At 61.4% G+C, this 19,443-nt stretch overlaps 1 protein-coding gene across 8 annotated transcripts in view; it reads left to right on the top strand.

The window, feature by feature from the left end:
* PITPNM2 (phosphatidylinositol transfer protein membrane associated 2) overlaps positions 1 to 19,443 on the top strand; it is a 100,072-nt gene that overhangs the window by 44,709 nt on the left and 35,920 nt on the right. The window contains exon 1 of one of the 8 annotated variants that reach the window (XM_080650501.1): positions 2,992 to 3,159. The exons of 6 other annotated variants lie outside the window; for them this stretch is intronic. The gene's annotated coding sequence lies outside the window, so the exon portion shown is untranslated. Of the gene's footprint in view, positions 1 to 2,991; positions 3,160 to 4,536; positions 4,605 to 19,443 lie in introns of those variants that run through there. One more of the 8 variants, XM_080650500.1, reaches the window with a different exon arrangement.

The following is a 19,443-nucleotide window of genomic DNA, read 5'->3' as shown; positions in this document are numbered from 1 at the left end:
TGGAGGCCAGGCTGCTCCACCACGTGGACACCGTGGGGTAAGTTGGGAGAGGAAAGGGGGAGGGAAGAGGACCGAGGGGCTTGGTACGTGGCCGGGGCCCTGCATCCTACTTTCCCGTCTCATCCAGTCCTCAGAGCTGCTCTGTCCGGGTCAATTACCACTAACCCCATACGACTGTTAACTTTTAAATTAAAGTGAAATAGAGTTAGTCATTGGGTTTCCCAGCCACACCAGTCCCATTTCAGGTGCTCCATGGCCACGTGGGGTGAGCAGTGGCCGCGCTGGACAGAGCAGGTGTAGAAACGTCCGTCCTCGCAGAAAGTTCTGTTGGGTAGCGTTGGTCCTCTCTCTAGAGCTGCCCCACGAGGTTGAGACTGTTGCCCCATTTTACAGATGAACAAGCCGAGGCTCAGAGAGTTGGAAACGACTGGCTCGTCATGCAGCCAGTGAGTGTCAGCCGGCGCGAGGACACAGGTCGGGTGGGTGTCAGAGCGTGGACGTGGGGGTGGCATGCACACGTGTCTGGCGGCCAGTGGGCTGCCTCTGAGGACCAAGGGGACCGAGGCCCAGTAGTTGGCCACACACGCACTCCGGGACCTCTGCCTCCTTCTGGAGCCCTCCTGTGCTCGGGTACCCCGTGGGGAGTGATGCTTTAGGGAAAAGGCAGAACTGGGGTTCACATTTCGTTTGGGGCCTCTGGGATCTGCACCTTTGAGACCAAATCCCTTCGGAGGGAGGGGCTCTGGGAAACATCACCGTGCTCTGAAACACCCATTTTATTTATTGTTGTTTTTAAAACTATATTTTTATTGACTTCAGAGAGGAAGGGAGAGGGAGACAGAAACATCAATGAGGAGAGAGAATCATTGCTCGGAGCCCGCAACCCGGCCTTATGCCCTGACCGGGAATCGAACTGTGACCTCCTTGGTTCATAGGTCAACCCTCAGCCACCGAGCCACGCCGGCCGGGCTGAGACACTCATTTTAAATGTGAGAGAGTGAGCCCTGTCTGGTTTGGCTCAGTGGATAGAGCATTGGCCTACAGACTCAAGGGTCCCAGGTTCGATTCCGGTCAAGGGCATGTACCTTGGTTGCAGGCACATCCCCAGTAGGAGGTGTGCAGGAGGCAGCTGATCGATGTTTCTCTCCCATCGATGTTTCTAACTCTCTATCCCTCTCCCTTCCTCTCTGTAAAAGATCAATAAAATATATTTTAAAAGTGAGAGGGTGAGAGCGAAAAGGTGGAAACAACCCCCATGTCCATCAGCGGCGAGTGCACGTGGCCTGTCCACACGATGGAACATGCTTTAGCCACGAGAAGGGAGGAAGCACTGGCTCCTGCTACCGTGTGCATGAGCCTCAGGTGCAGGACGCTGAGAGAGAGAAGCCAGACACACAGGCCACGCGCTGTGGGATCCCATCGACAGGAAGTGTCCAGAGGCGGCAAGTCCACAGAGACGGACAGATGGATGGTTGTCGGAGGGGGCGGGGTGTGGTGTGGGAGTGGCTGCTCACGGGGCGGGGTTCCTGGGGTGATGAACACGCTCTGGAACCAGGTAGAGGTGCCGGGTGCGCAGCCTCGCGGCTGTACCACATGGCAGGTTTCGTGTCCGGAGTTTGCCACACGGAGAACGCAAGAGGAAGCGTGCCGTCCAGGCGAGCGCGGAGGGATGGTCCTTACAGTGTTTTCACGTTGGCCACGTGTCTGCGCGTTTTTGCCGTGAAATGTCGAGGGGAGCGGGGGAGAGGGCTGTGGTGACGGTGTTCCCAAGGCCGTGGGAGACGGGATTCGGTCAGGGCGGCCGCCAGCTTCAGGCCCCGAGCCTCTGCCCTGGTGCTGGGTGAGCCAGCAAGGAGGGGCGGGAGCTGGGAGGTGCTGTCCACTGTGCTCCGTCCTGAGGGAGACAGCGTGTCCACATCCATGCCTGTCCGTCCCTGTCCCTTCCTGTCCCCGTCTCTTCCTGTGCCCGGCTGTTTCAATGTCCGTGCCCGGGTGCCGGCTGGGAGACGGTGGGTTTACCCCAGATGAGCAGTGGGGGTGCAGAGATGTGATCCGACCTGCCCCTGTGAGAGGAGAAACGGAGGCCCCAACCCAGGCCACTGGGTCTCTTCCCAGCCATTCCCCCCCCTTTCCCCCCCCCCCCCGCCCTGCTTGGCATGTGGGCGGGGCCTGGTGGCACGGCCCAGTCCTGGCCCAGTCCTGCCGCTGGCGCTGGATAGAAGCCGCTGCAGGCAGGTGGGACTGCCCGGAGTCCTGGCCCATAGCAGCCTGGGGGCGCCCTCCACCTGGGGGACCGGGTATGGCCCGGAGAGCTCACGCCATCCTCCCCCACACCCTGCATGGGCGGCTCTGAGCATGAACCCCTCGTGTGGGTGGACACCCCGCACTCCCGAGGGTGGCAGGTGTGGCTGAACCTCATGGGGAATTCGGACTCAGGGTTTGGCCACACTGATGGTCAGAAGTGGGGAGGCAGGTGGAGGTCCGAGATGCCTGCCTCCCGGACACGGAGGGGGCCCCAGCTGCTTGCCGGCCTCCGGGAGGGGCTCTGGTCTCAGGCCCGCCTCCAGGAGGCGATGGCGGGAGCATCCCAGCCAGGGGCACAGCCCTGGGGTTCCTGCCCACTCCCCTCCCGGGGCAGGGAGCTGCTCTTCGCCCCGTGGGTCAGGCCGGCCCCCCTCCCAGCCTGGCCTTGTGGCCCGGAGGCCTGGTCTGGGGGAAGCGGCACTGAGGGTGGGGACCAGCTCTTCTGCCGCCTTCCCCTGGCATATGGCTCCTCCGCCCGCCTCAGGCGGTGCCAGCGGCTCCCCCTTCTCCATGGCAACTTAGCGCAGTGGTCCCAGTGGAGGAGACAGAATCAATTCTCCCTCTTCCCTCCCTCCCTCCTCCTCCCCACCCCTTCCTCTGGGCCCTTCCTCCTCCATCCCTGCTCCAGGCTCTCCCATCCTCCGCTGGCTGTCCGTCAGTCCATCCCGGGGACCTTGGGGCTTCGAGGTGCCCTCCCGCTCCAGCATGGGCGGCGCCCTGAGGCCGTGGGCATGGGGAGCGCGGCAGCGGAGGACCTCCAGGGGCCCGGGGGGCGGCCTGGCTCCCGCGGCGTGGGGCTCCCAGCGGCTCTAACAGCGTCCATCACGTCCCCCACTTGCATTTTCTTCCTGAAAGGTAATATTCCGCTCTCGCTGTCACCTCTCACCTCTGATCCGGCAGGAGCTCTGTCCTGGTCACGTGGCTGCTTGTCTCCTCCGAGCAGCTGGGGTGCAGGGAGAGGCAGTGGGGGGAGGCTGAGTTTGGGGCCCAGGGACCCCTCCAGGCCGTGTGAGTAGCGGGGCTCTCCTCCTGGTGCTCGGGTACAGCTGTCTGTGCTGTGCGTTTTCTCATGTCATTGCTACTCTGCGAGGACAGTCTGCCTTCCAGGACCGCGCTCGCTCTGAGGGGAGGGGGGTTAGAGGCAGGCACGTGCACCCCACCTGGGGCCGCGGGGGCACAGGGCTCCCTGCCTCATCCTCCCTCACCTGACGGTGCAGTTCAGTGTGTGTGTGGGGGGAATGTTTGGTCTCGTAACCACGACTTTCCGAGCAGATGGTGCAGGAGAGTCTCGGGCAGGCTGAGTTGGGGTGGGGGGCGGGGGGCGATCCTGCCAGCAGGGTCTGCTGGGGACAGTCCCTCTGCGGAGCTGGTTCAGGCAGGATTTGAAGGCCACTGCCCAGTGGGTCGACATTTCCCATCGCCTCCTCCCTGTCTCCCAACAAGGCCGGCGCTCAGGAGGGAACTGATGAAGTTAACTGTGGGCGCCCCTCCCAGGGGGAGGGGGGTGCATTCTCTCCCGTTACCTCTGCCCCGTGTGCAGCGGCGGCAGCGAGGATGGAAAAAGCACCCCCTTGTCGGCAGAGCACCTCCCGTGTAGACGGAAAGTGAGGCCCGAAGGGAAGGTTTAACATCCAGTTTTTAGAAGCCGAGGCTTTGCTGGGTGTGTGAGAGGAAGCCTGTGTGATCTTTAAACAGAGAGCGCCGAGCGGCCCATCTGACTCACAGGTTATCAGAAACGGCTCTCAAGGCTGAACGCGGACCCAGCCTCGGGGACAGAAATGACGGGGGCAGGGGGGGGGTGTCTAGACACTCAGGTGTGTGTCCCGGAGTCAGGCTGCTGGGGGGCCGCCTGGACCCCGCATCGCACTCCGGCGTGGCCTCTGCCGGATTGGGTTGCTCTAATAACAGAATCGCGGGAACATGGCCCCAGGGGGCTCGCGGGGGCTGCTGTGGCCGCGCCTCTTTAAACTGAGTTTGCTCCCGTCCCTGAAGCCGCCTCCTCGGACCCGGATTCTGGGATTCTCCCTGCTTCCCTCTGATAAGCAGTCAGTTCCTGTTGGGCGGGGTGGGAGGGATGCGCCCTGTCTTGTTTTCCCTCTGCCGGGAGCCTGGAGTCCGTCACCCAGACCCTCCCGGCATCTGGACGCTGTGCAGGCTTCTCAATGACAGCACCCGCGTCTGGACTCCCGGCCGCCTGCCGTGAATTCTGACGGGTTACGCGCTGTGGTGGGTGGGGAAGGCGGCGTGCCGGTTTTGTTTGGTTTGCTGGCAAACGGAAAATCTGATGTGACACGGAAAAGGTCAGTCCCGTGAGTGGTGGCGCTCTGTGCTCGCGGCTCGCAGCCTCCGTGGGGGGCTAGCCCCGTGTCCCGCCCCCCCAACCCCCGCTGCTGGGGTTCCTCTGCTCCGGGGTCTCTCCTGGGCGGCCGGATGGGGTGGCTTTGATGGCACCCGTGTGCGTTCCGGCAGCAAACCTGAAGTCGGAAGGAAGGCAGAGCGAGGCTGGCCTTGGAGGGGGAGGGAGGCTCGCGCCACAACCTTCCTGCTTTCATCCCGGGAAGGCTGGGTGCTCCGTGCCTGACCCCCCTCCCTGTCCTTCCTGGGGCGATCCCCCGTAGCGGGGACTTACTTGGAAGCCTCGCCAACAGCTGCGAAGGTGCGAGAGCAGGTCGGAGGTGGGCCCGGCTGCTCCTGGCTCCGCGGGCGCGCGTGTGGACAGCTCATTCCAGGAAAAGTGGGGTAATCGCCGTGCTGGCGGCTTTCAGGCGGTGAGTGGTTCTGTGCGTTCGTTCGGAGGAGCGCTGGGAGTCAGGGAAGGTGCGGCGGGCAGCCCGTGGCTCCGACAGACCTCACGGAGCTCAGGAAGCTCCGCGGGGAAGTGGCTTCTTCCCCCGTGCGCTGGCGGGCCCTGCACGGAGTCCACCTCCCAGGCTGTGCCAGGCGGGACGGGGATTGTGGGGCCCGGAACCACCTCCCCCGGGAGGCCTAGCCAGTGCCCTGTGCCCGCCCGGCCCCATGCCCGGCTTTGAGAAAACCTGTGGGAGGTGGTCCTTCAGTGTCATACGTGAATGGCTTAGGAGGCTGTGCAGGAGGAGGAAGCTCTTGAGCATCAAACTCTCCCCAGTCTGTCCTGGGATGTCCCTGAACACACACATGCATGCAGCCACACACATGTGCGCTCTCTCTCTCTCTCTCTCTCTCTCTCTCTCTCTCTCTGTCTCCCTCTCTCTCCCCCACGTCCCCCGGGCATGCTGAGCTCTCAGGTGTGTCACCGACATCAGCAGGTCTGTGTCTGTGACTGCGGGGGACGCCAGCTCACCAGCCTGGCCTTTCGAGGGCCTCGGGGCAAAAGGAAGGGGTGTTGTCAGATCCGAGAGAGGCTGAGCTTAAGATGTGCCGACGCCCTAGCTGGTTTGGCTCGGTGGATAGAGTGAAGGCCTGCGGACTGAAGGGTCCCGGGTTCGATTCTGGTCAAGGGCACATGCCCAGGTTGTGGGCTCAATCCCCAATGTGGGGCGTGCAGGAGGCAGCCGATGATCCATGATTCTCTCATCCTTGATGTTTCTATCTCTCTCTCCCTCTCCCTTCCTCCCTGAAGTCAATTAAAAAGAAAAAGATGTGCTGAGTTACAAGGCCATGTGTGTGTGAGTGTGTGTATGTCCACCCTCCCCACATTGTGCATAGTTTGGCATCTTCAGCTTTGCTCTCCATTATTGCCCAGAGCAAGGCTTAGCAAACACTGGAGCAGGATCCTCTTCTTCTTCTCCTTCTCCTTCTTCCTCTTCTTCTTCTTCTTTTTGTTAATCCTCACCCGAGGACATTTTCCCATTGATTTTTAGGGAGAGTGGAAGAGAGAGGGAAAGGCAGAGAGAAACATCAATGTGAGAGAAACACATCGATTGGTTGTCTCCTGCACGAGCCCCGACCAGGGCCCAGGCTGGGGAGGAGCCTGCCACCAAGGTATGTGCCCTTGACCGGCATCGAACCCGGGACCCTTTGGTCCACCGGCTAATGCTCTATCCACTGAGCCAAACTGGCTAGGGCTGAACCAGGATCTTAACACTCACTTCATAGGCTCCTTCGTACACATCACCTCATTTATCATTCTGCAGCCACCTGGAAGGGCTTGCTGTTGTCCCATTTTGCATATGAGCAGACTGAGTCTCTGAATGGTTGAGTGGCCACCCTGGGAAGGCAGAGCCAGAACTCAGATCTCTGACTCATTCATTCATTCATTCATTCATTCATTATCTATCTATCAAACATGCAGCCTGCTCTGCACTGGGTCCAGGGAGGAGTGCCTCCATCCAGTTGTCTGAGGAGAGAAAAGGAAAGCAGGTCGAGACGAGGGGGCAGCCGGGGCCTGAGTGGGGAGCCCCTCACGGCCCCCCCAGCCCCCTGCTCCCGCCCAGGGTGTGTGAGTCAGCGCTGCTCTGTAGCATCTTGATCGCCTGGGTCCGATCTGCTCTTTCTGCTGGGGGAGGAGGGGGCAGCCTGGCTCTCTTGGTTTTAAAACTTGTTACGACAGCGTCCTGTCATCAGAAAGACAGCCTGCAGAGCGGGGCTCTCTGTCCTGAGCTGAGGACTTGGGGTGCTGGCTGGGTGCAGTGGGAAGTGCCATTGTCGGCCGGGCCTCAGTTTCCTCGTCTGTAACCTGCCGATAGCACCGCCTGCTTCACACCCCTCAGCATGAAGGAAGCAGGTGTGAGGGCGCTTGGCAGCGAACCCCATGATTGGCACGGGGAGGGGGGCCATGATAGGATTGTCGTCAAGCACTTGGCGTTCCAGTCCCCGTCTCTCGGGTGGTTTGGAAAAGACTGTATCCATGTCGGTTGCACAGAGGCTCCTGAGTGACGTCCAGACAAACCCTAAGTTCAGTGTCGTGAGTGGAAGTGCATTTGCTACACCGAACCGGCCGACGCCATAGCTTAGGCCAGCCCCCTTCCACGGGCTCAGACACTCAGCTTGGCCTACGGTTCGGCAAAATCATTTTCTTTCTTTCTTTTTTTAAATATGTTTTTTTTAAAAATATATTTTTATTGATTTCAGAGAGGGAGGAAGAGGGAGAGAGAGATAGAAACATCCATGATGAGAGAGAATCATGGATCAGCTGCCTCCTGCACGGCCCCCCCTGGGGATTGAGCCCGCAACCCGGGCATGTGTCCTGACCGGGTTCACAGGTTGATGCTCAACCACTGAGCCACTGCGGCCAGGCCTGAGAGCCCTCCGGCGCGTGGCCAGCCCTAGCCCTGAGCAGTTGTTGGAGGGAGGGCTGGACCCAGCCCGTTCTGCCCCATGCGGACCTCCCGAGCAGAGCTGAGCTTGGTGGGAAGGAACGGACCGGACCGGACACCCGAACATGCTGTTCTGTCCAACCTTGCAGCCGCTGCCCCCTCTGTGCCTCCGTGTCCCCGCTTTTGTCACAGCGAGAAGAACGTTCCTCACCAGGTCCCATGGCCTCCCTGGACAGCTCGGGGGCAGCAGGGAGGACGGGAGGTGACACCCCAGAGGCGTGCTGGGAGTGCCTGTGCCGTCTCTGTCCATCTCACACCCTCAGGGGCACCCACCCGCTTGGGAGAGCAGAGGGCAAAAGCCAGTGGGGACCTCGTCCTCGCCGCCCTCTGCCGTCAGCCGCGGTGTGAGCCCTCGGAGCATTCCCGCGCCTCTCCGAACCTCAGGTTCCTGGTTTGCACAACAGGGTTAAGGAGGGTGCCTCCGGGGACAGAGGGGACGGTGCGTGCAGCACATTTGTTCGCCCGGCGCCCTCACCTCGCCTGGCGCCTGGCGAAGCACTTCACAGCTTTCTAGGCGTGGGCACAGCGTGAGCACTGCCTGCGACTGCGAGCGGCTGTCAGGCTGTGCAGACGGGACCCGGAGCTCCTGCGAAAGCCCTGCCGGGGGACCTGCCGGCCCTGGATGGCCGGCCGGGTGCTCCTCCAGGACTGGGGGCTCCTGGGATGGGAGGTGGGGGGCGGGGGTGAAAGGGGGAGCTCCGGGGTGGCAGGAAAAGCAGACCTTGTCAGCCACAGGACCCGGGTTTGAGTCCCAGCCACGGGCCCCGCAGAAGTCGCTTAATCCGGGAGCCTGCGTTTCCTGGCGTGGAATGGGGGGCCGTCCTCCCGCTCGGGGCCCTGGCTGGCAGTCGTGAGCCTGGGTCCCTCGCCTGGCCCCAGAAAGAGCAAGATGCCAGGGGGTGGTCGCTTTACGGGGCTCTCGTCTGGTGTAGGACTTTAAACAAAGGATTGGTTTCAAATGGCCACCGCGTACCCTGCTGTCCTAGCCTCAGGGCCAGGCTGGCTGCGGCTCCTCATCCCCAGGTGCTCGGGGAGCCGGTGCCGCGTCAGGCCAGCGGGACCTCCGGTCAGGAGGCAGGGTCACTAAGCTGCCTGCGGCTCCGCCGGCCGCCCGAGGGCACGTGGCAGTGGTGCTGGTGGGGAAAGTGAGGCACAGGGCGTGTCTCACTGTTAGAGCGGGGTGTGGCCAAGGTGCCAAGGGGGGCCTCCCCTGGACCCAGAAAGAGAGCAGGGCCAGGATTTATGTGTGGGTCTCCCCTGCCCCTCTGCCCCCCATTTACTGCTGTGGAGGGGCCCTCCTGGCATTGGTGACGTCCAGTCCGGCAGCACTGGCACGGTCTCGGCATTCTCGGGGCCGGCTCTCACCCACAGTCCGTCCGGGTTGGGCCGGCACATGAAGGGTCATGTCGATTCAGGGCCTTGAGGGGTGTCCCCCACAACTAGCCGGCTTCCTCCTCTGCTCTCCCCAGTGGGCGGGTGTGCCCCTGAGGGCGTAAGACGCACAGAGACGGCCCAGACGCTCCTAGTGCTCCTCTGGGGTGGCAGTTGGCACTGGGGCAGGATTTATACCCCCCCCCCGCCGTGCCCCGTACAGAGGAGGAGGCGGGCAGAGCCTCTGGGACCTGCCTGCCTCACCCCGGGGCCTCCCTGGCCCTGCCCAGTCCACGGATGGTCTCCCGCTGGGTCCTGCCCTGGACCCTCAGCTCACTCACAGCCCATGGTGCAAATGTGGGGGTCGTGTTAGCACCGGGCTCAGAGCTCACGCCCGGGGTTCGGCTGCTTGGCGGTCTCCCCGTGGCCCTGTGAAATGCCAGGGAGAGGCCCGGATCTTTTCCACGCACAGGACTTGAGCGAGCTGTCCAAGGTCAGACAGCTGCTCTGGGCCGGAGCGTGGACGTCCATCATTTAAAATAAATATTGGCCAGGAGCCTGTCTTTGCCGAGCAACCACTCGGGCCGGCCCTGTGGAGCCACCGGGCACAGGACGCCCCAAGGCGAGCCTGCGGCGACATCACGGTCTGGGAGAGGCCTGGAGAACGGTCGGGCCAGGGGCCGGGACTGACCAGGCCCACAGAGAAGGTTTACGTGGGAGAGGGTTTACGTGGAAGAGGGTTTACCTGGGAGAAGGTTTACGTGGGAGAAGCTTTACCTGGGAGAAGGTTTACATGGGAGAGGGTTTACGTGGGAGAGGGTTTACGTGGGAGAGGGTTTACGTGGGAGAGGGTTTACCTGGGAGAGGGTTTACGTGGGAGAAGCTTTACCTGGGAGAAGCTTTACCTGGGAGAAGCTTTACCTGGGAGCAGGGCTCTTGGAGCGAAGGGGTCTCAGTCACCTGACTCCAGGTGCCCCCACCAGCAGGGCCAGGAGACGGAGATTCCAGTCTTGGCTCCGCTGTGTGACCTCAGCGAGCCTTCCGCGTTCTCCACCTGCAGGGAGAGGTTGATCCAGGCCATCATTCGCCCTCTCTGGGGGGCTTCCCAGTGGCTGGGGGCGGGGAGCACGTGTGAAACGCGGGGACCTGGGCCTCCTCTCTTCCGGAGGCCGGGAGGCAGGGCCTGGAGCCGGCCCTAGAATAAGCTCACTGGACGATTCTGAAGCAGCTCATTTCCGTGCCTGTTTGCGATCTCGGTGATCCAGCGTCACCGTCCCCCGACCCCTAGCCTTGGCCGGGGAGTGCCAGGCTTTGCAGATGCTGAGCTGTCGGAGCTGCAGGGACCCGGGAGACGCTGGTGTCAGTCCTGCCGTTTCCAGGTGCCTTGGCGAGCTCTCCTTCCCCAGGGAAATGTTCTCCAATGTGGAGGGGGCAGGAGGGGGAGATGCTGAGGCAGAGGTCGGGTGGGGTCAAACATTTCTCATCAGGGACACCTGAAGTCCCTGGGTTAGGACCTCACCCAGCGAGTGTTTCCAGCCTGTGGCTGGGCGCCGAGGACCTGCAGGGCTGGGCTGGCCGCTGGGTGTGGGGAGGGCAGGCCCAGTGGCCACGTCCCCTCGAGTGTCTTCATAGTGGACTTCCCTGGGCTAACTGGGCTGCGGCCCTGTGACAGGCTTGCTCCGTCCTGCCCGGGTGCCAGCGTCCCCCTCCCGGCCAGTGGGCTGTTCTCCCATAGGCGCCCCTGCAGGGGACCCTGGGGAAGGTCCAGGCGGTCAGCGCGGGGTATGGCCTGCCTCCCGACGTCCTGGTTTCTCGGGGCTGCGTCACTCCGATCTCTGCCTCCGTCTCCCCGTGGCTGTCCCCTCTGAGTGTCGGTCTTATCAGGACGCGTCACTGGGTTTGCGTCCATCCTGAATCCAGGATGGTGTCCTCTAGAGCCTTCGCTAATTACACCTGCACAGACCCTGTTTCCAAGGAAGGGCACATTCTGAGGTTTCAGGTGGAGGGAATTTGGGGGGACACTCTTCCACCTTCTACACCCAGCACTCAGAAGGCCACCACATGAAGGGCAGGCCTGCCGCACAGGCCGGGGTGCAGCGGGCTGGCAGCAGGTCCCAGGAGACAGATCTGGGGCTTGTGCAGCCTCGGGCTCTGTCGCCAGCGAGGGCAGCTTTGCCTCTGTTAATAGGCTGAACCGCCCAGAGCAGAGGAGGTGGCGGGTGCTGGGGCAGCCACCCTGGAGGGGGGTGTTCACTTGGACTCCTACCTTAAGGGGACCTGGAGCAGAGCCAGCCAAGACCCCCGGTTGAGTCCCTGGAAGGCAGACCCCTCCTGGGAGGACTTTCTCGCAGGGCCTTGTAGGTAGTGAGCCTCCCGTCCTGGGAGGTAGTCCAGCGGCCCTTGCAGGGCTGGTGTTGCAGACAGCATTGCCAGCCCCGAGGGCTCTGAGCCTGTGCTTGTCTCGGGGTGGACGGTCCCCTCTGACAGCCATCGCGGAGCTCGGGGACCCTCCTCCCAGGGCCGCCTAGGAGATACGGCAAGGCCAGTCCCAGATGCCAGCGCCACCCTCAGGCTGGCTTCTGAGGTTGCAGGTCAGCAAACCCGACCCCTTTCTCTGCCCCTCTGCCCTGTCAGATTCCGGAGCTGGGTCTCCTCCCCTCACCTGTCTTATAGCTCAGCATCCTGCCACCTCGCCCCGGAACCCTTCCGGGGCGCTGGGCACCCCACCCCTGCTCTCCTCTGCTCTGCCCTGCCTCGCTGCACACTTCACCCCCGGGGCACGTGCTAGAGTTGTCCCCTCGACACTTGGCTCCTGCGAGAGCCTTTGTGTCTGTGTGTCCCTGAACACACATCCGTGTGACGCTGACCTCGGCCTCCGCACAATCACACCGACACCAGACTGAGCCCAGCCCTGCCATGACCTGCTGGGGACCTCGGGCGGGTCCCTGTCCCTCCCAGGGCCCTGTGTCCCCACGGGGCACCCGCAGGCGGGGGCTGGAGGGGGCTGCCCCGCAGAGGTGGCTGGAGGCCAAGGACAGGCCTCCCCCTTAGCATACGAGCCCAGGGCCTCGGGGTTACCTCACTGAATCCCCCGCACCCTGGGAGACAGGTAAACGGAAGCCCGGAGTGGGTAGGTGACTCGCTCAAGAAAAGCGTGAATTCGAACGTAGGTCTGTCTGGCTCTACAGCGGGTCTTTCCCAGGGCGCCTCACGGCCTCCACTAGTTTTGTTTGTCTCACGGCCTCTGTGTGTGGTGCGGGGTGGGGGATTGCGTGCCCCTGCCGCCCCCGCCTGCCCCCGGCCTGCTGTTCAGCGGGGCTGCTCGGCGCCTGCTCACTTCCCACCCTGCCCTGCTCGGGGCTGTTGCTGGGTTTGGTTTGGTTTTTGACTGTCAGCCCGGCAGGGAAGTGGCAGGCTGTGTGCAGAGCCTCCCAAAATAGCCCAGGCTCCCCGCCAGCGATAGGAGAGCCAGGCTGTGTGCGGTGGGCTGGGGCCCCGAGCATGACTCAGTTCCCCGCACCCCAGCCACCCCCTCTTCGAGCCCTCCCCTCGAGTTCTTCTGCCCGAGCTGCTCCCAGCCTGGCCCACCTGACGCCCCAGAGAATGCCAAGAGGGTGCCTGGGGCTGCCGGCTTCCGGGTGCCAGCTGGGATGGGTTTGGTGTAGCCCTGACCCCAGAATCAAGGGTTCTCATTCCCTCCCTGGGACTGACTTACCAGACGACCTTGACTAAGGCCCCGGTGACCTTGACCAAGGCCCTGTTGTTCTCTTGGCTTCTGTTTTCCAATTGGAGATGGGGACAGCGCGTTTGCCGACCTGCCTTGTGTGATGGTGGGGACAGAGGTCCCAGACGGGCGGTGGGAAGGTTGGTAACAGGACCGCCGGGTTATTTCTCCGAACCCTGGCAGGTTTGAGTGTGAGGATACAGCTCAAAGGGATGCCGGTTGACGGGGCTATGCCACCATCCCCATCGTCATCGTCAGATGATAACGGCAGCGCTGCCATTTCTTGGGTCTTGTTTGCTGGGCACATTACACACTCACTGCCTCTTCCCTTGTTCCCCGGACACCCTGTGGGGTGCACCCTGATGTGGCATTGGACCTACTTTTAAAAAATATATTTTTTAACTTATTTCAGAGAGGAAGGGAGAGGGAGAGAGAGAGATAGAAACGTCGATGATGAGAGAGAATCATCCATCAGTATTGATCGGCTGCTTCCTGCACGCCCCACACTGGGGATCGAGGCCACAACCGGGGCCTGTGCCCTGACCAGGAATCGAAACGTGACCTCCTAGTTCATAGGTCGACGCTCAATCCCGGAGCCACGCCAGCTGGGCGGGACCTACTTTTATACACACAGAACTGAGGTTCTGAGAGTTTAACTGGCAGACCAAGGGGAGGGTGGAACCCGTCCGCTCCAAAGCTTGCACCCTGCCTTTGATGTCTTGCCGCCTCCTCCAGGGTGAGCCCGTCTCCGCTCGCGGCTCTTCCCTCCAGACTCTGAACCCCTTCTCGTGGGAGCTCTGGTGGCGGCCAGAGCGGTGGGAGGTTCTGTTGGCATCCTGTCTGCGTTCGCACAGGGGACGCGGCTCAGGACCCAGGAAGGTCCTGCCTCAGGAGGGAGTCCTGGGGGCAGGAGGGCATTTCTGGGATGGAAGGGGCTGCCCCTCCCCCCCCCCCATTTTATATTGTGCATTGAAACATCATCACAGACGTCAGCGTTTCCCACGCTCCAGGCCTGGGGTGAGGGGCGGTGATCACGCTCCTCGCTCCTCACTAACGGTTATTCAGATTTCAGACCTCCCAGGGAAGGGACGAAGCTGCCTGAGGCGGGCAGGCCACGCCCCCAAGGCCCCAGCTCCTAAGGCAGCACCAGCCAGCCAGCCGCTGTCCCTGTCTGCCTGGCATTCTCCTGGCCCCTCCAGGGTCCAGAAAGTAGGAAGCCACTGGCTGCTGAGCCCCGCCCCGCCCCTCACTCCTGTCCAGGTGCCGCCTGGGCAGGCACGAGAGCGGGAGCCGACCTGAGCAGGTGTCCCTGGCCCCCAAGGCTGCACGGGGCTGGGATTCGTCCCCAGAGCTGGGCTTCCACCGCCGCCGGCCTCTGTGCCCGCGGCTGGTGTGATTGCATTCACACGCGTTGCTGTCTGTGTCTGTGTGTGTTTGGCTGGGTTTGGCTGCGGGACCCATGGATCTCCTTGCTGTGTCCCCTGGGTCAGGGCGGGTGGGTGGGACCCCCATCTGGACCGCGTCGGCTGTGAGGTGAACCGGGGCTGACGCACGGCTGTTTCCCAGTCTGTGGTGAAAAACGCTGATGTGCCGAGCCACGGCCGGTCCCCGATCCTCGCTTCCAAAATCCAGCAAGCTCCGAAAACCAAACGCTTTTTCATAACTCATTTGGCAGCCAAATCGCATCTGAACCGAGGTGAGGCTATTTATAGCTGGGGGAGGCTATCTATAGCCTTTCTGTGTTCTCCGTTCACACATTTCACTGCAGAAATGTCCAATTTGGTTACTGGATGCTGCTGGAAAATGCGCTATTACCATCGAAAGTGCGGGGAGAGTTCTGAATTCTTAAATGCCTCTGGGCCCCAGGGGAAGGCCTCTGCTTTGTACCATTTACAAATAGCACCTGCCCCCCACCCACCACAGCGTCCCTCCCCTGAGGCTCCAGGAGCTGAAGGGGCGATGCCACCCCCAGCACCTCCAGCCCCCAGCCCCTGGCAGTACCCAGCGGTGGGCTATTTTTAATATCACTGTAGGCGCTAGAACACATCTCCGCTGCCAGGCACAGCGTGGGGTGCTCTGCACACTCATGCCTGACCCCCTCGTTCGATGTATTGACATCCCCCCTTTACAGATGAGCAAACTGAGGCTCAGGGTTTTACGTTTTCTTTCTAAGGACAGAGAGGTGAGCAGGGCAGGTGCTGGGGCTCAAACCTGCCCTTGCATCCTGCTGCCTCTCCAGGAGGGGACTCTGGGGGCACTGCCACCTGTCTGCTGGGTCTGCAGGCTCAGTATGTTGAAATTGGGCGGGAGCAAGCATGTGGGCACCAGATGCGCGGGGAGGGCAGCGTGGCGGGGAGGAGGGAAGCGGGAGCCCTCCCCGTTGCAGGGCCTCCCGGGGCCCACCTCCCGCGGTAGCTCCTGCCTCTCACTTAGTCCCTTCTGCATGAGCGCCCGTGTCATCCCGACCTCGTCCGTGCCCAGCAGCTGGTGCTGAGAGCACTCGACTCGCCCAGGCGAACAGTGACTTCAGTGCACACCTGCCCGGTCCCCGGGCAAGGCCAAGTGAACAGGGAAACTTTACGCATGTTCCAGTCTCTGGTGATTGGCCTCATTCTTTCTTCTTTTTCTCTAATACATACTTTCATTGATTTCAGGGAGGAAGGGAGAGATAGAAACATCAATGATGAGGGAGAATCATTGATCGGGATTGATCGGCTGCCTCCTGCACGCCCCCTACTGGCGATCAAGCCCACAACCCAGGCATGTGCCCCAACCGGGAATCGAACAGTGACCTCCTGGTTCCCTGGCCAGGCCTCATGGGCCTCATTCTTAATGAAATCCTGGGGAAGTGTCAAGTGCAGGTGAGCCCCTAATTGGGCTGAATGTGAAGAGAACCAGATCCCCAGGCCCAGGCCGGGGAGGGCAGTGTCCATCACACAGGGCTGGAGAGAGCAGAAAGACTGCGAGCCTTTCTCTGTCAACCCAGGAGGGCTTCCTGGAAGAGGAGGCAGGGCAGTGCAGTTAGGTCTGTGGAAGGAGGCAGCGCCTCCTGGTGTTGTCAGGAGCGCTGACACCGAGAACCTGACTGAGGCCCGCCAAGGCACCCTCCGGGGTGGTGGCCAGGGGGGCACCGTCCCCACGTCTGTCTGCTCAGGTGAAGCCTTCAGGGTGGGGCGGAGGGAGTAGGGAGCTGGCACGGAGCTCTGCGGGGGCAACCCTAAATAGAAGAGGAGTTTGTCTCCCAGGCAACGTGAGCGTGAGCTCTCAGCCCCCGCTCCTCCACGTGGCCCGCGCTGCCTGAGAGCTCCCTCGAAGTTCAGGTGTTAGCCCTCCCGCCCCGTCGGTAAGTGGAGGCCAGAGTTAGGAGACATACAAGTGGCCCAGCTCGGCCTGACGCTTTTCCCACTGACCCTCCCCCACCGCCTGACCTCAGGGCCGGGATCGGGGACTCCGTCCTGGGACCCTCAGAGCTGACACAGGAAGCTGCATGGGGCTTGGGACCAGGAGTGTCCCAGGAGCCAGGTGGACCTGGGAGCACAGGTGGGGAGAGGTTGACATCTCCAGGAAGAGCCCCAGAGAGGCGGGGCTGCGCCGGGGGCTGGTGGGTGTGACCCTGTCATTAAAAGGCATCACTCTCGCCAAAGCCGGTTTGGCTCAGTGGATAGAGTGTCGGCCTGCGGACTGAGGGGTCCCAGGTTCGATTCCGGTCAAGGGCATGTACCTTGGTTGCGGGCACATCCCCAGTGGGAGGTGTGCAGGAGGCAGCTGATCGATGTTTCTCTCTCATCAATGTTTCTGGCTCTCTATCCCTCTCCCTTCCTCTCTGTAAAATATCAATAAAATATATTTAAAAAAAAAAAAAAAGGCATCACTCTCGACCTCCTCTCCATCTCTTCATTTTGCTTTCGAATAGTTTCCACTGACGTGTTACAAATGTGTGTGCGTCTGTCTTAAAACCATTGTAGCCAAAACCGGTTTGGCTCAGTGGATAGAGCGTCGGCCTGCGGACTGAAGGGTCCCGGGTTCGATTCCGGTCAAGGGCATGTACCTTGGTTGCGGGCACATCCCCGGAGGGGGGGTGTGCAGAAGGCAGCTGATCAATGTTCCTCTCTCATCGATGTTTCTAGCTCTCTGTCCCTCTCCCTTCCTCTCTGTAAAATATCAATAAAATATATATTTTTAAAAAAACAAACCATTGTACTATGGCCCGGCCGGCCTGGCTCAGTGGTTGAGCACTGACCTATGAACCGGGACGTCACTGGTTCGATTCCCGGTCAGAGCACATGCCCGGGTTGTGGGCTTGATCCCCAGTGTGGGGCGTGCAGGACGCAGCCGATCAATGATTCTCTCTCATTGTTGATGTTTCTATCTCCCTTTCCCTCTCTCTTCCCCTCTGAAATCAATAAAAAAGTATATATATATTTTAATATATTCTGTTGACTTTTTACAGAGAGGAAGGGAGAGGGATAGAGAGGTAGAAACATCGATCAGCTGCCTCCTGCACACCTCCCACTGGGGATGTGCCCGCAACCAAGGTACATGCCCTTGACTGGAATCGAACCCGGGACCCTTCAGTCCGCAGGCTGATGCTCTATCCACTGAGCCAAACCGGTTAGGGAAATATATATTTAAAACCAACAAAAACACCCCCATCATATTACTAGTATATTGGGGACACTTGTAGACAGGCAACTGGGGAGCCCCCAGCACCAACCCCTGCTCCCCCCCCACCCCCCCGCCGCCTGAGCATTTCTGTGGGGGAGGGCAGCAAGATTGGGGGCTTAAGAGTCTGGCAAGAAGAGAAGGGGAGTCCCCACCCGGGGCCTGCTGGAGGAGACGGGGCTGGTTTTGAAGTTGATCAGAGGACCCTGTCGCCTGAGCTCCCCTCGGAGCAGCGTCGGCCGATGTGTGTGATGAATTTGCAAACAGGCGTGCGGCGCGGGACAGTGTGTACACAGGAGCCTGCTGTTCCTGCGAAGCTGCGGCAAGATGTCACCGAGCCGGGTTTTATTTTCGTCCCAAGGATTGTGTCTGTTTAGCACCCCGCCCGCCTGGCGCTGTGCAGGCAGGTGGGCCGAGCGGTGAGTCCCCGCCTCCTGCCGGGAGAAGCCTTCAAGGTCGGTCGCTCCAGGCCCCGGCAGGTGGACTCAGGTTGGCTAGAAGCCCGGGGCAACCCCCAGATCGGCAGAACGTGCCCGTGTGTCACGGTGAAGTCTCCGCGTGGGAAAGGGTGGCGTGTGTCCAGGACCCTGGGCTTCGTGCCACCCGCGTCTGCCCTCCACAGCCACATCCTTCCCCGACCGGACCGACTCCCCACGGCGCCCGTGGTCTCAGAAGGTAGACGGTGAGGTGTCAGGATGATGAGCAAAAGGAAAATCACCTCCTGGGATTGGAACCTTTCAGCACCGTGTGATCTCGGGGTCGAGTGACATTGATCTTCATGCCCTTTAGGAGAAAAACACTCGCTCAGCAAGGGAACGGCACACAGAAGGTCGAAGGAAGGGGCGTCCCGGGGTGTGAGTGACAGACGTCCTGTCTGTGCTTGGGGAGAAGGCGACACGCCCGGGTGCTCGTGTCACCATAGGAGGAGGGACGGGGCAGCAGCCCCAGCAGCGGCCGGAGCTGCAGATCCAAATGCCACCAGGACTTGCCTGCCGCCCCCCTCCCGCCCACCCCTGAGAGAGCAATGGCACGAGGCGCCAACCTCACCACGGCACCACATTTGCACTCGCGGCTCCCAGAACTTCGAGAGGACCCGTTTGTGTTGCGTGAAGCCACCAGGGGTGGGGCTTGGTGAGGGCAGCCCGGGGGAAGAACAGGCGCGAGAACGGTGGCCGGAGGACCGCGAGCTGGGACTCGAGGGTCTCAGAGGGGCGGGAACCAGGCTTGCGGGGAAGCAAGTCGAGATTTTCTCAGAAAAACAGACCCTGTCCTGTGTCTCCCAGGATTTCTGCAAATAACCTCCGCGGGACACGAGCAGTTCGGAGTCAAAAATAACTAAGTGGGCGGAGGAGCAGATCAGCAGCCCGAGCCCACGGGGCCAGGCCGCACAGCGACGGCAGAGGCAGCCCGCCGGCCTTGAGGTGCGGCAGCGTGTAGGCGCCGTGGATCCCACAGCCACGCTCGCTGCATCGAGACTAATGAAAGGCAAGTTGCAAATACGTGCAGGGAACCAAAAAAGGCATGAAACACGATGAAGCGGATTTGAGAAACAACCACCGAGGGTGTTCACAGAATAGTCAGAGCTGAAGAGAGGACGGCAACTGGGAGCCAGCGTAGAGGACGCCGCCCGGAACACAGCCCTGGAGAGAGGGCGGCGGGGCAGCAGCAGAGAGGATGGGCCGCACTGAGGAGGGCACCGAGCATCCGTCTGAGGAGATTTCCAGAAAGGAAAGAGACAGATAAGCCGGAGGCCGAGTGTGGAGACATCATCGCTGGGAGTTTTCCGGACCTGGCGAAAGGCAGAGGCAGGGCCCTGGCCCGGTAGTTCAATTGGTTGCAGGCGTCCTCAAACTACGGCCCGCAGGCCACATGCGGCCCGCCGAGGACATTTATCCGGCCCGCCGGGTGCCGCTGCCTGTCCTGCTTAGCAGCCGACTCGTCCCGGGCCCGCAGTGCGCATAGGAATTTGTTCATAGTTTTTTTTTTTAAAACTACAGTCCGGCCCTCCAGCGGTCTGAGGGACAGTGAACTGGCCCCCTGTTTAAAAAGTTTGAGGACCCCTGGTTAGAGCGTCGTCCCCAGACACTA

Source organism: Plecotus auritus (assembly GCF_963455305.1).
Source record: "Plecotus auritus genome assembly, chromosome: 13".
NCBI lineage: Eukaryota > Metazoa > Chordata > Mammalia > Chiroptera > Vespertilionidae > Plecotus > Plecotus auritus.
The sequence above is the reverse complement of the archived record's forward strand: the minus strand, read 5'-3'. Positions and strand labels throughout refer to the sequence as shown.